The sequence below is a fragment of the Rhinopithecus bieti genome, unplaced genomic scaffold (genome assembly GCF_001698545.2).
Source record: "Rhinopithecus bieti isolate Rb0 unplaced genomic scaffold, ASM169854v2 scaffold_21542, whole genome shotgun sequence".
Classification (NCBI taxonomy): Eukaryota; Metazoa; Chordata; class Mammalia; order Primates; family Cercopithecidae; genus Rhinopithecus; species Rhinopithecus bieti.
Window position 1 is genome coordinate 1,515,864 of NW_016810483.1, and position 15,233 is coordinate 1,531,096.

The window sequence follows — 15,233 nt, forward strand, 5'->3', positions numbered from 1 at the left end:
AATGAGATTATTGTCTCAAATGTCCCTCTAGAAATCATAGGCAGTTTTAACATTCATTCATTTATTCACATATTCATCATTCAGCAAATATTTACTGAACACATATTAAAGCACATGCTAGGTTCATGGCTATTGAGGAGGGCGGTAAGAAATGGATCAGTAAAACATGAATGCTCTCTAAAAGCTGAGTTGAAGACACAAAAGCTACTCTTTCTAAGATACCCACTGTGTGCCAGCCATGTGCTAAATAATCTTCATATATTGTCTCCTTCATTCTTCACCACCACTATTAAATATGGTATTAAATATGGATACTAGATGAGGCAGCTGAAGATCTGAACATGAAAACTACTTGCTCAAGACCGTACAGCTAGTGAGAAACAGAATGGGGATTCCATTCCCAATCTCTTAGACACCAGTGCCTAGTTCTTTCCTCTGTGCTGCACTGCCTCCAAAATAAGGATCAGATTGGAGGTGGGCAGCGACCTTGGACAAAATGCCATGGAAGATCAATAGGGACCGATTCCAGTTATGGGACTGCTGACCACTGCTGGAAGGTGGAAGCCATCCACGTGGATCCTTCTAACACCTATCCTCTACAATAGATGAAAAGTGAAAATTCAGTTGATCCTACGGTACTCCTGAACCATAACATGAAATTACTGAATGTTTGGAATCTACTTTCCATTTCTGTAAGATGGCACATGCCCAACAGACACAGCCTTCAGCATTTTTCCATTTTACCATGCCTGGCGCCAAGCATCCCACCTGCTGCATTCTATATGGAACAGGGTTCTGAGAGTGGACCAGGTGGTGTGGTGGTGGGCCTCCCTCTTTGGAATTGGATGTTAGCACTGTCCGTCATTCTAGGGACTGAGAAGTCAACCTGGGAATGATATGAAGCTAGGGAAAACTTTTCTCCTCCATCTGGGAGATCTTGATCTCTCAGTGAGTGGCTTAGCTGTATCCCTGGCTTGTGGAGGTCTCTTGGGAAGCAGGTAAGTCCCTGAAGATAAGCTCAGGACAGTAGGCTCTGGAAGTGGCAATTCCTGGAGCAAATGTGAGTTATTCTTTACAACTCCCAAGTCTTCAATAAATTCATTAGAAGAGAAAAAGTAGAAACGGCAAGCATAAATGTTTAATCATCTAGGTTTATATCCTTTCACTGACTAGCTGTGTGCTGCTTCTCAGCTCATTTAATCTCTCTGAGCCTATGATTTCTTATTTGTAAAATGGGGACAACAATAGTACCTATCTCATAGTATTATTTTAATTAATTTTCCAGACACAGGCTGGCTGTAAACTTAAGAGAATTATCTTAGACATTAAAAGCAATATAATCTTACCTAAAAAATAAATCTTTCCCGAGAGAAGTTCCAATTAGATGTTGATGGAACAGAATATTTTCATTCTTTTCCTTTCACTGTTTTTTTTTTTTTCATTGAAGGAAGTAGAAAAGCATTAGAGCTTATTAATGGAATGATTATTACAAAGGTGCTATAAAGAAATGGGGTTAAAATGAATATATAATGATAACACCACTTTGGTTAAACTTATTTATTACTGAACATATTTAAAAGAAAATGGGTAGTAATTTAATTCCATTTGTAACACTTTCATGAAATCATTTCCATTAAATGGTAAAGAGTGCATATTTTGAAACATGCTGTTCATATTTGTCTAGGAGAAGAAATTTCATTGCTTTAGAAGCGAGAGACTGCTGAATAGAATTTCCTCTCATAAATAAGGCATTGTCCTAGAAATCTGGTCTTCTTTATCCCACTATGTTCAGTTGTTCAGCTACTCTACTAATTGTTGCAATTGGCAGTTTTCAAAGAAATCAACATGAAGAGCTCTGCAAAGCAAAATTGGGCATTTGGTTATAAAATCTGGTGTAAATCCATTACAGTGCACTATTGGGAGAATCGGCGCAGCTTCCAACTTCATGAGCCATTAACAAAGCGTAGACTCTAAACACACAGACATATTTCTTGACAAAGCATAATGTTGTAGGTGGTTTTCTGGCTGATTTCAATTAAGTGTCTATTTTTTAATTATTTTTAAAATCACAAATAATTTTTTAAGTGATTTGAGGCACTACATGCTAAGGTTGAATCCCAGCTTACTAGCTCTGTGACCAAAGTACTTAAGCTTCTTGAAGCTTTAGTTCCTTTTTAACTCTATAAAATGTGAATAAGAATACTTACCTCATGGCTTGAAGTGAGGATTTAGTGAAGTAATATGTAAAGTACCTAGCACAGTTCTCAAAAATCTTTGGTATTATTTTCTTAGTTGTCATTATTATTGTAGTTGCAAATGATAGAAACCCAACTCAAATTGGTTTCAAAAATAACAATGATAGCATATATTGGGGGCTTACTGTGTGCCGCTTGCTGGGATCAGCACTTCATCCTAATTATTTTCATTAACCAAAAGGAATTTTTAAAATTACATAAGTGAAAAACCTAGGTTTGGTCTGGCTCCAGGGAATGCCAGACCCAGATGCTCAAATGAAGTCCTCAGCAGCCTGTCTCTTTTCACCTTTCCATTCTCTTATCTATGTTGGCTTTAGGCTCAGTCAGTCAGGGTCTCTCCATTAGCTATCAGCAATTCCAGGCTTTCATCCATTAGGTTCCTCTAACCCAATAGTTCCAGCAAAAGGTCCACATGATTTTTGATTAAATAGTGCCTTTCTCTGCCCAATAACCATGACCGGAAGGATGAACCATTCTGATGAACCTGGCCTGGGTCACTTGCCGACCCATTGAGGATTGAGTATAGAAATTAGAGCACTCAGTTTTCAATTGTTCTACCTCAATTTCTGAAAAGCACACAGGACATCATGAATAAGAAAAGACAAAACTCATGGACAACATCAACATCTTTAGCAAAACTAAGAGATTTTAGAAAACCTCAAACCCCAAGGTAGCAGAATTGGCATGAAATCAACCATGGTGCAACAGGAAGGAAAACAGAATGGTGAAATTTCCTACAAACTGCAAATCTCCTAATGACCAAACACAGGAGAGGGTTGCACCTTGAGTGAGAACTGCTGTGAGCTAATTTGAGAATGAAGCAAAATGAGGAGTCTGGGAAAGGAAGTCCTTGTACCAAATTATATTTCTATAAATGGAATGGCCTGCAAGTCATGTCATCTCAGTAGAAATGAACACTACAGAAAATCCTACTTAAAGGACCTGGCACTCCTTAGAGAAATGGTGGATCTGAAACAAAGAAGATACTTGGTGAGCTGGAGAGAACTTGTTCTACCAGAGAGCAAGGAAATTTCCAAGATTAGTAAATTTGTGTCAAAATAACATAGAAGGCAGTATGAAGGGGCTTCTGGTTACAGTTGGGTCAACTGAGCATCAAAAAGAATAATGATTAAGAAGAAAAAGAAACAAAAGGCATCTGAATTGGAAAGGAAGAAGTAAAATTGTCTCCGTTTGCAGATGACATGAAGTTATATGTAGAAAACCCTAAAGACTCCATTAGAAAATCCTTTAGAACTATTAATAATAAGCAAATTCAGTAAAGTTGCATGATACAAAACCAACATATCAAAATCAGTTACATATCTATACACTAACAATGAACTACCTGGAAAGGAAATTAGGAAAGTAATCATACTTAAAATGGCACCAAAAAAGTAAAATACTGGAATAAACTAATGAGGTGAAAGACTCGAATACTGAAAACTACAAAACATTGATAAAATAAGTTAAACAAGACACAAACAAATGGAAAGACATCCATGTTCATCGTTTGGAAGACTTAATACAAAAGTCCCCCTTTATCCATGGGGGATACATTCCAAGGCCCCTGGTGGATGCCTGATACCACAGATAATACTGAAACCTAAATATACTATGTTTTTTTAATCTCATAACTGAGATGACTGCTAAGTGACTAATGGGTGGGTGGCATATATAAGATGGATATGCTGGACAAAGGGATGATTCATGTCTCAGGTAGGACAGAGCAACATAACATGAGATTTCATCATGCTACTCAGAATGGCACAGAATTGAAAACTAATGAATTATTTCTGTAATTTTTTGTTTAATATTTTCAGACTGTGGTTGACCATGGATAACTGAAACCACAGGAAGCAAACCTGCAGATAAGTGTGCGGGGGAACTACTGTATTGTTAAAATGTTCATACTTTCCAAAGTGATCTACAGATTCAATACAATATCAAAATCCTAATGACATTTTTTACAGAAACAGAATTCTATAATTCATATGGAACCACAAAAGACCACAGGCAGGAATAACCAAAATCAGTCTTGGGAAAGAAGACCAAAGCTGGAAGCATAATACTTCCTGATTTCAAAATATATTGCAAAGCTACAGTAATGAAAACAATATAGTATATATGTCTGTACTGGCATAAAGACAGACATGTGGACCAATAGAAAAAATAGCCCAGAAATAAATCCATGCATAATATATGGTCAACTGGTCTTCAATAAGGGTATCAAGATATACAATGAGGAAAGGACAGTCTCTAATAAATGATGTTGGAAAACTGGATATCCGTCTGCCAAAGAATGAAATCGGAATCCTTATTTTATACCATACACAATGGTTATTCATAACAGCCAAGATATGGAAATAAACTAAATGTTCATGAGAAAATTAATAGTAAAGAAAATGTGGTATATCCACACAGTGGAATATTATTCAAAGTTAAGGCCGGGCACGGTGGCTCAAGCCTGTAATCCCAGGCACTTGGGAGGCCGAGACGGGTGGATCAACGAGGCAGAGATCGAGACCATCCCTGGCTAACACGGTGAAACCCCCGTTCTCTACTGAAAAAAAAAAAAAAAAAAAAAAATACAAAAACTAGCCGGGTGAGGTGGTGGGCAGCCTGTAGTTCAGCTACTCGGGAGGCTGAGGCAGGAGAATGCGTGAACCCGGGAGGGGAGCTTGCAGTGGAAGCGAGATCGGCACTCGCATCCAGCCTGGGCACAGAGCAAGACTCTGTCCTCAAAAAAAAAAAAAAAAAAAAAAAAAACCAGACCAAAGTTAAAAAAGAAGGAACTTTGTATGTGACAACATAGATGAACTTTATGAGAATATTATGCTAAGTAAAGCAGTCACAGAAAGCAAGATATTGCATGATTCCACATATATGAAGTACCTAAAGCAGTCAAATTTATGGAATCACACACTGGCTCATGCCTGTAATCCCAGCTATACAGGAGTCTGAGCCAGGAAGATCGCTTGAGCCCAGAAGTTCAAGACCAGCCTGGGCAAGACAGTGGGACTCCCATCTCAAAGTACTAAAATTTAAAACAGTGGAATGGTGGTTGACAGGAGCTGGAACTCTGGGACAGAGGCAACAACAGACATAAAGTTCCAGTCAAGCAAGATGAATAAGCTCTAGAGGTCTACTGTGCAACATGGTGCCCTCAGTCAACAATAATGTATTGAACACTTAAAAATTTGTGTTTCTTACAATTTTTTAATTTGTAAATGAGAAATCTCATGTTGTTTTCTTACCACAATAAAATTTAATGAAATAATGATTATAGATAGAATGTATTTAATAAATAAAATGTGTGACTTCATAAAGTTACTAAAAAAAGAGAAAACCTGAAAAGACATCACATGAGATGGCCATTAAACCACTCCTTATTTTTTAGTTGGTCATTAAAGGAAAAAAATTAAACATTTTGCCTTTTCCAGTAGGAACTATATGACAGGATAGACAACTAGCCCACCTGATGAAGAGAAGCTCTACTTTACAAAAGAATGCCAGTTAACAAATGTAGAAGAAATGATAAAGTTTGAAAACCTCATCTTACAAAACCTAATGAAATTATTGATTTAGGCAAGATTTACATATTAAGTGAGTGGGATATAGAACAAGACATAAGACCAAAGTAACATTATATAAATTCCTTTCTGATCATGTATCAGTTATTTATTGCTGAGTAACAAATCATTCAAAGAATCTAGTGACTAAAAACAATAATCACTTCTGATTCTTCATTACTCTGTGGGTCAGCTGGTTGGTTCTTCTGTCTGGGCCAGCTTTATTGGTCTCTGCAGACAGCTGGTGGCCCAGCTAGGGCTGATGGATCCCAGATTACCTCATACAAATGTCTGGCAGTTAGTAGAGATGGCTGGATGGCTGAGGCCTCCCTTCACATGGTCTGTTGAGATGATTTAGGATGGCTTGACTCACATCTCTGGGAACTCATCTGGACTAGCTGGGGCCATGCTCCATGTGGTGTCTCATCCCCCAGTAGGCTAAACTGAGCCCCTTCACATGGTGTTCTTAAGGTTTCAATAGCAAAAGAGGGAAAGCCCTGGTACACAAGCATTTTCTGAGCCTCTGATTGCATGATGTTTATTAGTATCCTATTGGCCCGAAGAAAGTTGCATAGCGATGCCCAGATTCAAGAGATGGAGAAATGGACTCATTCTCTAGTTAGTATGTCTAGTAGAATTTTCTTCAATGAAAGATATATTTCATATCTGCCTTGCCTAAATGGTAGCCACTAGCCACATGGGACTATTGAGCACTTGAAATGTGGCTAATACAACTGAGGAACTGAATTTTATTTAAGCTTAAATTAAAATAGGTACATGTGGCTGGTAGCTACCACACTGAGTAGTGCAGTTCTAAATACAGAATCTCCTATGGTGTATTCTAGCAAAAAATGCTTGTCGTGAATCTATCAGTCCTTTAGATCTAACCTATCATTTGCAGGAGATAGAGGGGTACAGGAATCAGCTACATGGCACAGCAAGGAAGCAATCAGACAAATCTAGAAGGTGAGATATTCCACAGGAAAACCAGTCCAGTGTCCTCAACAAGTCAATGTCATCGAAAAGGAAATCAGGATACACTGGGTGAAATAAGGAATATGTCAGCCAGATCTGATACTTGATAGGATTCCTAGAGAGAAGAAGCCAGTTATAAAGATCTTTTTAGCTTAATTGGGGACATTTGAATATGGTTTAGCTATTCAATGACATAAAAATGTACTGAGTGGGTCAGACACAGTGGCTTGGCTGAGGTGGACAGATCACTTGAGCCCAGGAATTCAAGACCATCCTGGGCAACATAGTGATGCCCTGTCTCTACAAAAAATACAACAACAACAACAAAATTAGCCCAGTGTGGCAGTAGTTGTAGACCTAGTTACCCAAGACACTGAGGTGGGAGGATCACCTGAGCCCAGGAGGTAGAGGCTGCAGTGAGCAGTGTTTGCACTACTGGATTCCAGCCTGGGTGGCAGAGTGAGACCCTCTCTCAAAAAATAAGTACTGAAGTGGAAAGGTAAAGATCATTGGCTGAAAAGGCAAGTTTTAAGACAGTGAATGGAGTGTCATCTCACACTGGTAAAGCAAAATCCATATAAATATGTGTGTAGATAAATACAAATATATGTACAAATATATAAAGATTTGGAAGCATATGGACAAAGGTCTAACATATGGTGATTCTGGGTGATGGGAAGGTGAAGTTTTTGTTTGTGTTTCCTAATTTTCTATAAATATAAATGCACTGCTTCTATAATAGTGAAGAGGTTATTCAATATTAAAGAGATAAAGATGCTACTAAGTGTCTCGGAGGTACCAGAGACAAGCAGCTATTTTACAGTGTTTATGCACGTGTGTTTGTTTAGGTAATGGTCTATCCCAATAACATTGCAGATACTATGTGCAGACAAGGGGAGACCTATGAGGCTCAGCAGCTGCTGAAAGCGTTTAGCTAATCTCGAGGATCTGGCAAGTGGATCACTTCCTTGTGACACCACAGAAGCTCCAGCTGTCAATTTGGATTAGTCAGTCAGCATATCCCATTGGACAGCATGTTCTAGAGTGTTCTAGTATGAATCATTCATGGAGACTTCTAGTTATGTTACTTGGTTTCCCTTGGAAATAATGGCCCCAGGGATTGAATGCTGTGTAACAGAGAAAGTGAATAAATTGGTGCAGGCCCTGCCAGGTGTCAAACAAATAGGAATATATCACAGGAAAAGTGCTCCATCTATAATTAATGACAACATTTTAAAGTTTTACCAGAAATTGATAATACAGTGGTTTCTTTTAATGTGTTTTCCCTTTAGTAATGTGTACATATTTTAAAGTAGGTCTAGCATTAAATATACATCAAACTCTTCTTATAGAAAATGTAATCATTGAATAGAAAATATTATATTCATAAATATCTCATTGTTACCTTTTATGCAGTTATTCACTCTGGGGTGTTCAGTGTAGAAGTTCCAGGAATATAATGCTTGTCACAGAAAGCATATTTAAGACTATCAAGTAAAAAAGCAAACTTATGACTGCCAATTTTTTTGAACTTTTTGCATAATTTCCAAATTGCTACTGTCATAAAAAAATCTAGATTGCCACTAGTTTGTCTTGGAATTACATGGGTATCTTTTAAAATAAACATATATTGTCATTTCTGAGTTACAAACCCATTTAGGTAGCTTAATCTTCTAGCAGTCAACTGAATAATTAAATAGTAAGGTAAGAGCTTTTATTATCCCTCAAATCTGCAATTGAACATTTGCCATGAAACAAATGGATACATTTCCCTTTGGGATCCATTAGGGAGAAAGGGGAATTCTAAAACTCTTAAAGTCTAGCAAACAGCAGTTGTTCAAGTGTTAAGTTCTATCAAATAAAATTAAGTGAAATCAAATTCTCTTCCCATTTGTATACTTTATGTCTTTGTTCAAATTGCTTGTTCTGAGACACAATAGGCTGTCACACCTGTCCCCTAAATTTCCAAAGCATTAAGTCATCACTCTATTGTCTAACTTCTATTAGTGCCATATGCATTCTCCCTTAAATTTGAGGGTAAACACAAGCTTTAACAAGTTCCCAAAGTCATCTTATTTTTTTTAAGAGTCTCCAACTGTCAACGTTGTTATCAAGTCCCTGAGAATATTATTGTTTCATTATAGTTAATTTGAAATTGATACACAATATGATTTTTTGGTCAAAGAACAAGAATGATTTTGTGCACTTTGTATTTATAAGTGGTCTCTCAAACTGCTGGCCCAGGGATCCACCAATAAACATCAGTCATGTTTATTGAGCATAGTTATCTACAAAGTGTTTCATCTAAATGAGGAAGGTGGTGGGCATCACAGTAGGAGAAAGGCAAAGCCTTCAGAGCTAGATAGTGTACATTGCACATATTCATTCTTCTATACACAACAAGAACTTGCAATATACCAAGCATCATGCTAGATGTTAGAGACACATCAGTGAACAACACAGGCACTCACATAATTTTCAGACTGCTAGGAGCACCAGATATTTGAAGTAACCATGCAATTAATTAATTAACTGCAATCATGAGAAGTGATATGAAATACACACATGATAAGAGAATGAAACAAGGCAATCTAACCTGTTGGGGACAGAAAATGAGGGCTGAATGGTGGGCAGGGGATCCGTTAGGCTTAACTAAGCAAAGAGAAAGAGGAGAAAGAGTTAGTAGATGAAGAGCAGAGAGTATTACAGACAAGGAGGGAATAGCATGTACTAAGGCCCTGGGGTGGGAGGGAGCATGGCAGTTCTAGGAATTGAAAGAAAGCAAGGATGGTTGAAATGCAGAGACTGAATGAGAGAATGGTAGGATATGGCCAGAAAAGAAGCACAGGCCAAGGAGAGGATACAGATCACCCAAAAGACAGTAAGTAATTTTCATTTTCTGGGGTTAAGTTTGAGAAAAAAGGAAAGATTGGGCCAAATAGGCTTTAATATAATAAGCAGTGCCCCCATTTGAGTAGGAGAAAAAACTTTTTGTCAATGGTATTGGCGCAACAGAGCACAGCTAAGTTGGTAAAAGGAGAAAAAAATATGCAATCTGAAGAGAAACCAGAGTATTAGCCAGGCTGGGAGCAGGAGTGAGACTGGAGACAGAGCTTCCAGCTCAGAGGATCTGCAGAACTCTGTTCAAGGGGCTTATGAGTAGATGTGGAAGGAAAAAAGGAAATGTGCAGCTGAGACACATTCATTAGTGGGATAAGAATCCACTGGCTTTGTGAAAGAACAGATGAAAGGAGGGGGGAAGGAGAGAGAGGAATTGAAACTAAAGCGAAGAATATGAACTTAATGCTGATGGCATTGATTCACCAATCCCTGATAGGAGTTGGAAAATACCCCTCATCTTCATAAGGTGTGCTCTGTAGCATTTCCCAGAGGTCTTCAGTGGGATTGAGTCTCCGTTTTTATATTTCTTCTTCTTTTCGTTTTTGTTTTGCTTTGTTTGAAATGAGGTCTCACTCTGTCACCCAGGCTGGAGTGCAGTGGCATGATCATGGTTCACTGCAGCCTCAACCTCCCAGGCTCAAGTGATCCTTGCACCTCAGCCTCCCAAGTAGCTAGGGCCACCAGTGAGAGCTACCATGCCTGGCTAAGACACTGAGACAGGGCGAGTAGAGAGGAGAAGATGGAAAACACACACACAAGCACACATACACACATTTTAAGTTTGGCAGCTTCAACACAGACAACAGTTGGGATATTGCTTTGGCCACCATTTCTGTGCACATGATCATTGAATCCCGCAGAGGCTGAGTTTCTGAAAGAGAGAAGAGAGGCTCAGACAATGCTGAAGAATCAGGAAAGTGGTGTAGGGGATGTTGTTATGAATGAGAGCGACAAAGGGGTTTGGTTTTGGAGGCTTCATTGCAGAAAGCTTTCAAAACAGTTGCTCAGAAATTTGGAGGTGAATCTATGCCTTTGAGAAAATTGTGGAAGAACAGCACACGTGATATATGAAAAACTTCTGTGTTTATGTAATTTTCTTGTCATTATTTTGTGTAGTAATATCGTTACTTCAGTGAGAGGTTAAGCAATTTATTTACGAAAACTGACTGGGCACGGTGGCTTTTGTCTTAATCTCAACACTTTAGGAGACTGAAGCAGGCAGATTGCTCCAGCATTAAAGTTCAAGACCAGCCTGGCTAACATCTGGAGACTCTGTGTCTACAAAAGGTTTAAAAATTAGACAAATGTGGGGGAACGTGCCTGTAGTCCCAGCTACTCGAGAGGCTGAAGGGGGAGGATCACCTGAGCCTGGGAAGTTGAGGCTGCAGTGGCCCAAGATGGTGCCACTGCACTTAAGCCTGGACAATAGAGTGAGACCCTGTCGCAAAACAACAGCGACAAAAGAAAGCTAATTAGTATGTGCCTTATAGGATCCACTTGAGGATCATTCTAGTATATTTCCAAAGGTTTTTTTTTTTAGAACTTCAATAAGCCTTTTCTTTTTTCTGCTATATTTCCAAAGGTTTTTTTTTTAGAACTTTATGAAACCTGCTGCCCAGGCTAGAGTGCAGTGACATGATCGACCTTGGCTCACTGCAACTTCTGCCTCCTGGGCTCAAGTGATTCTCCTGCCTCAGCCTTCCGAGTAGCTGGGATGACAGGTATGCACCACCACACCAGACTAATTTTTGTATTTGTAGTAGAGATGGGGTTTCGCCATTTGGCCAGGCTGGTCTCAGACTCCTGGCCTCAAGTGATCCACCCGCCTCAGCCTCTCAAAGTGCTGGAATTATAGGCATGAGCCACTACGCCCGGCCTACACAAAACCAATTTTTAAAATGTTGAATGTACACTGCCTTACACGTATCTAGCCCATTGTTATCCTAAATATTTCACAACAATTTACATCGCCTTAATCCTTACCAAATATTGGTGAGGAAATGCATTCTGATTCTCATTCTCAAGATGAGGAAATTAACCCAGAGAGGAAAAGTGACTCACCTAGTTACTAGTTACTTCCACAGTTGATGATAAACCTGAGACAACTGTGAGGACTGCTTCACTTCTAGCGTATCTCTGGTTTGAATTTAATTAGAAATGAGTCTAATTTAATAGGTTTGTTCTGTCATTGGACATTTCATGGTTTATGAAGGAAATGCTCCTGGAGCCATCATTTTGAAATGAAAGGGCATGTGTTCTAAGAAGGTTTTTTTCTCCCCTGGGAGCTATTTAGATTACGTAGTTCAATGGGTTTATAATCAAGATTTGTCTTTTCTTGTGGTCCCTTAAGAAAAGGACTTTCAGTAAGAAAAGCTCTTTTAAGATAAAGGGCTTACCCCACTAACCCACAAAAAAACCCTGCAGGACCAGTGAGTATAGCTGGGACATACTTCTAAAGAAATTTGGTCCAACAGAGTTCACTTGATATTTTTAAATGTCTCTATTACCTAAATTAATAAATTGAATATTTTTCAATTTTTTCCTTTTCTCTCTTAAGCAATTACTTCTCTCTTCTACTTAAAGATGCTCATTAACATTGATCATCACACTAGGGATGGTGGCAGGCACCTGCAGTTCCAGCTACTGGGGAGGCTGAGGCAGGAAGATAGACTGAGATTAGGAGTTCAAGATCAGCCTGGGCAACATAGTGAGACCCCACGTTAAAAAATAAAAATAAATTGATCTTCAGAGAGTGTATTAGTTTGCTAGGGCTGCTATAAGAAAATACCACAGACTGTGTGGCTTAAACAACAGAAGTTTCTCATGGTTCTGGAAGCTGTCCAAGACCAAGGTGCCCGCAGGTTTGGTTTCCTTCTGAGGCCTCTCCCCTTGGCTTGCAGATGGCCACCTTCTTACTGCTGTTAAAGCAAACTAAATATGGCCTGAGAAATCTCCATACTTCTATATTTGAGTCCTTGTGGGCGAACTGAAGCCTAACTTAATAGGTAGACAAGATTGAAACTCTCACTTAGGGGTATGCGCCTGTAACAATCGCTGAGTCTTGGCCAATCCCAGCAGCCATACTTCAACTACTCATACACTGCCGAGTGTTCAAACTGTGCTCAAATAAGGCAAACACTGAGCTGTAACCAATCCAGCTGTTTCTGTACCTCACTTCCGATTTCTGTATGTCACTTTTCTTTCTTCGTCCATAAATTTGTTCTGACCATGAGGTACCCCTGAAGTCTCTGAATCTGATTCTGGGAGCTGGTCAATTTACCAATCGTTCATTGCTCAATTAAACTCCTTTAAATTTCATTCGGACAAAGTTTTTCCTTTATCACTGCGCCCTCACGTGGTCTTCCCTCTGTATACATGCATGCCTGGTGTCTCTTTTTGTGTCCAAATATCCTTTTCTTATAAAAGGACACTAGTCAGATTGGATTAGGCCTGCCCTACTTTGAAGGGCCTATCTCCAAATATATTCAGGCCCACCCATATGTCCTCATTTAACCTTAGTGAATTCTTTAAAGGGTCTATTTCCAAATACAGGAACATTCTGAAGTACTTGACATTAGGGCTTCAACATGTGGATTTTGGGGGTTGACAAAGACTCTTTCTAAATAACCTTTGGCCAGGCTCCTCTGAGCTGTTTAAAAAAAAAACAAAAAACAAAAAAAAACTAGACCTAAACCTTTGTATTCTTCCATTAAAATCCAGTTTTAGCAAGAATCCTGGTAAGTCAGTTTAGCAAGAATCCTCAACCTTGGCACCTTCCTCCTCAGATCCAATGCCTCATCCCCCACTTTTGGTATCTGATGACCTTGGCCTCCGTTCAGCAAGAGTCCTATCAAGTCAGTTTAGCCAGAGCCCCCCTTACTCCTAATGTTTCCTCTTAGTAATTTTCCATCCATTGAACCCCATCCTGCTCCTTGGCCATAAATTCCCACTTCGTCATGCTGTATTCAAAATTGCTGCATTCCAAGTTCTATACTGAGGTCTCTTCTCCCCTATTGTAATAGTTTCTTTTTGAATACAATTGACTTTCACTGCTTTAACTTCTGTCTGGCCCTGATTTTCTTTAACAGGGGACACAATTCAACCCATTACAAAGAGAATATAAGCATGTACATTTGTGGGTCTTTCAGAACTGAAAAGTGAATTTCCCCCTTTCTAGAAAGGTAATGTTAACCTCTTTGATCCTTGAGTATTCTCCACTCTGGAGAGTGAAGAAGCAGCCCTTCACTCTGTTGTGCAGTACTCAACACATTGCCCCGCATCCCAGGTGGTGACCCTCAGATCCCTCCAACCCCAGATTGGCACATGCAATTGGATAGAAGCAGAGTTTAAACTTGGGCCCTTAAATAATCAGACATGTATTCAAATTCTGCCCATTATCAGCTGTAAGCGTAAGATCTCCAGCAAGGTATTTTTACTCTCTAAGCCTGTTTCCCTAACTTTAAAATGGGAGTAATAATTGTCCCCACCACAAAGTTTGTGACAAGGATTAAAGAAGACAATGCAAGTAAAGTACTTAGCATGCAGTTGGCACTCCATAATGCTATTATTATTGTTAAAGATCATCCAAGCCAAGGCCTGAAATTGATAGTCAAGGAATCCAAAACTTGAGATCCCACTCTGTTCTAAATCTCTTCCTCATTTCAGGCAGCTATTTGTTTATCTGAAATTTAGGGGAGAACAATGGCCGAAAGATTCACCTTGAAGTTGGGGCATGCATTTGAGGGGCTTCTACATTTATAATCTGTCTGACTTTGTCCAAGAAAAATCTTATAGCAAAGAGGCTGAAAGGAAAAGTCTTCCTTTTTCCCCTTACCTTACTGAAGATAGTAATTACAACTGATGTGTAGCACCCACAGAGACACTCAGCATGGGTTACAACTCATTTTAAACCAAATAAGAACTCAAATTCAAACATTAATGGTGTGATTTTGACTTAGTATTCTTTGAAACATGTAACCACTTTTCCCTTTATAAATTTGAGGCCGGTTGCTTTATTCCCTTAGGCCTTCGTTTAAAAAGGAGTGCCTCATTAATTATCTTCTTGACGGCGTAATAGATGATGTTTCATTTCATTTTCACATTAGATGAGTCAACTAAAAGAGATCTCACTGCTAAAAAACCATGGATCACAATTTCTTCTTTGTTTCTCCTCTGTTAGGAAAAGCTCACTCCCTAGAAGAAGCATAGTAATTCTCCCAATTGCATTTATCTTGCTTATTAATTCTTACAAATGTGGTACTGTGAGATGTTTCTATGTAATTTCACCCAATGTCGTTTCTACCCTTTGCCGTGACAGCATGCCTGAGTAATGTATGCATGGACATCCATGGTAACATGGTTTACGAAAAGTATTGGTTGCAATCTTCTTCCACAGATATTTATAATTGAAAACAACTTTCTAAATAAAAGCAGCATGAAAGATGCCCTTATACTTAGGTGCTGGAAGTGTGAACCCTAAATATCTGAGTCAGGTCTCAGTCAATTTAGAAAATTTATTTTGCCACCGTTAAGG

General features: G+C 38.9%; 1 long non-coding RNA gene across 2 annotated transcripts in view; it reads right to left on the reverse strand.

The window, feature by feature from the left end:
* Positions 1–1,616: 1,616 nt before the first annotated feature.
* LOC108542231 (uncharacterized) overlaps positions 1,617–15,233 on the reverse strand; it is a 43,570-nt gene continuing 29,953 nt past the window's right edge. For both annotated transcript variants that reach the window (XR_001889197.1, XR_001889196.1), the window contains exon 3: positions 1,617–1,855. This is a non-coding gene — a long non-coding RNA (uncharacterized LOC108542231). The remainder of the gene's footprint in view (positions 1,856–15,233) is intronic.